This window comes from Callorhinus ursinus, unplaced genomic scaffold, assembly GCF_003265705.2.
Source record: "Callorhinus ursinus isolate GAN/ISIS: 27379988/994484 unplaced genomic scaffold, GSC_fseal_2.0 scaffold52, whole genome shotgun sequence".
Lineage (NCBI taxonomy): Eukaryota > Metazoa > Chordata > Mammalia > Carnivora > Otariidae > Callorhinus > Callorhinus ursinus.
The window spans coordinates 4,078,108-4,080,679 of record NW_027397114.1 but is presented as its reverse complement, the minus strand read 5'-3'; the positions used below and the strand labels follow the sequence as shown (position 1 = coordinate 4,080,679).

Genomic DNA, 2,572 nt, shown 5'->3' with positions numbered 1-2,572 from the left:
TGTTGATTAAGTCTACAAAGGTTCCTTCATGGGACTTTCTGTTTCTTCGCCCTCCCCCCAAATTACTTTGCTTTAAAAGAATCAAATTGCTAGTCTGAATAGCAGCAGCACCCAAGGAGCATCACGCTTAGTTCTTGTTAAAAAGCAGTACCTGTGCAATGCACGTTTTATACCACAGGCAAAGGGAATGATCGCTTTAAGTTTTAAACTCCCGCATTAAGAGTCTCTTAAAAAAATAAAAGCGTTCCATCGAGTTCTTCCAGATGGTGTTATTGCTGTACATTTGTTGGTGGGTCACTCTCTGTGCTGTGTTTGCTTTGGAGGGGTCTTCCAATATATCTCCAATATTCCTTTCTTATAGTGTCCTCTTCTTTAGCTAGAATTTCACACAACTCTAATGCTTTATTAAGAATGTCCTCCTTGTTGTCACATTGGTTTTCTAGCATGTCTTTATAGTATCCACGAGAAAGACAATTAGGTAGGGGGAACTGTGACTTGGTTGTAAATCAAGTAACTGATTTAACAGATTTGGATATTTGGAAAGACCACGATCCTGTAAAATCCCTTTCAAATAGTTCCATGCACTTTCATTATGTGGTACTAGTTTGATCATTTCTAGAGTGTACTGGACTTCTCTCTCCAGTATAGCACGATCATCGTAGCCAGTGGTGTTAGAAATTACGAAGTATCTTTGATTCCAGACAGAGTTATTTCTCACATCCTCTTTAAGAAGTTGTTCTACGTACTGCAGCTCATTATCCCAAAGTTTAAATTCCTGAATCACCCACTGTCGATGTTGCCAGGCATGATAATTCTTTGCATCCTGATTAAGAATGTCAGCCTCTCTCTGTCAAATACATAAATAAAATCTTTAAAAAAAAAAGAATATCAGCAATAAATTCAAGCTCCTGAGATGGATCTTTTAGCCATTCCACTAATACTCGCCTATGGTGCCAAACTTGATAGTTTTTGGGCTGTTCCTCAATTATTGCAGTGATGTAGTTCATTTCCTCACGTAGATCCTTTTGAAGTGACTTTAAGAGAACTCTCCGAAAATGCCACACTGTATAATTGGCTGCATTTAACTCAATAGCATCTCTGGTTAGTTTAAGAGCTTGTTCACTTCTTTCATCATGCTGCAGGACAGCCCGGAAATAATCATAAACATCTCTAAATTTTTCACTATAAATGATCTGGACCACTGGATTGGGGCCATCATTCTGCGGCACTGGATCTATATCAGCCCATTCTGCTCTGTCCCTGTAGAGGACATAGGTGGGTGAGTCCAGGCTCAGGAACCCGTCGTCCATAGGGGACGCCACCGCTTCTCCGGGCTCAGCCGCCATAGCTTCTTCTTGCTGCTGTTGGGGCGGCGGAGGGTGCGGCTGGGGCGGTGGCGGCTCCTGCTGACCGGACTCGCTGCCCCGTGCAGCCTCCCCGACCCCCTCAGTGGCCGCCATCTCGCCTCGGTCTGCGACGGAGGTGGCGGCTGCCGGTGGAGAGCTTTAAGCCAGCAAGTGATACATCCAGAGTTGGGCTTTAAGCCAATTATTTTGTCAGTTGAACACTGGGCAAATTGAAGCCAAGGAGATGGGGCATTGGGGGGGGGGTAGGGTGGGTAGGGAGAGCAGGGTTGAGGCCGCTGCTCTAGTTCAGGTGGGAAGGGAACATAGAAGGAGCTGGAGCTGGGCAGTGAGGATGGCAGGGAGTGGGTGGATTCAGGAGACAGCACGGCTCAGTGTCTTTCCCTGAATTCTGATCAGTGATCTGATCAGTGTCTTAACTGAGCAAGACACAGTGTGATGAAGAGGTTGAGGAGGTGAGAGCACACGTGGACAGCTGGAGTACCTCCAGCCCTCACCAGCAGTGTGATTTCGAGCAAACCACTTCATTTTTTTTCTGAGTCTCATTCCTAACGCGAGGATGAGAATACTGGCCTCATAAAGATTAGATGAGAGAACGAATGTGAGGCGCTTCCTTTGATGCCTGGCCCAGAAGGCCCTAAATAAGGGGTTGTAACCAAAATTTATCTCTGCCTCCCAGATGTTCTGCCAGATTGTGGTCTGCTCTGGTAACTTGCCCGGATGCCTATAATTTGCTTGTTTCCCTGACCTTAGACTTTGCCTTTCTGTGTGATGTAGTCTACCTCTTCTTGGTCTCACTCTATTGGCTGATTCTGACCTGGGATACCTGGATGCATCTTTGCTCTTGATCCGTGCTGTCATGTAGGTAGCCAGTAGGCACATGTGGCTCCTGAGCCCTTGAAATGGGATTTAAGCATAAAATGCACATGGAATTTCAAAAATTTAGTTTGAAAAACCAAATGTAAAATACCTTCTAAATTATTTTCTGATATTGATTACATATTGAAATGCTATTTTGAATGTACTGAGTTAAAGAAAATATATAAAATGAATTTGATCTGTTTCTTTTTTTGAAGTGGTGGTAATAAAGCTAGGGTTACTGGGGACTCACGATGTGCTATGGACTGTTCTAGGCACGTCACAGTTTTGAGTCGTTAATCTTCACAACATGCCATAAGTTACTATTATTAGCCTGATTTTACAGTTAA

At 44.0% G+C, this 2,572-nt stretch overlaps 1 pseudogene; it reads right to left on the bottom strand.

The window, feature by feature from the left end:
* Positions 1 to 225: 225 nt before the first annotated feature.
* On the bottom strand, positions 226 to 1,460 carry LOC112814085 (protein farnesyltransferase/geranylgeranyltransferase type-1 subunit alpha-like; annotated as a pseudogene).
* Between the last annotated feature and the right edge of the window lie 1,112 nt (positions 1,461 to 2,572).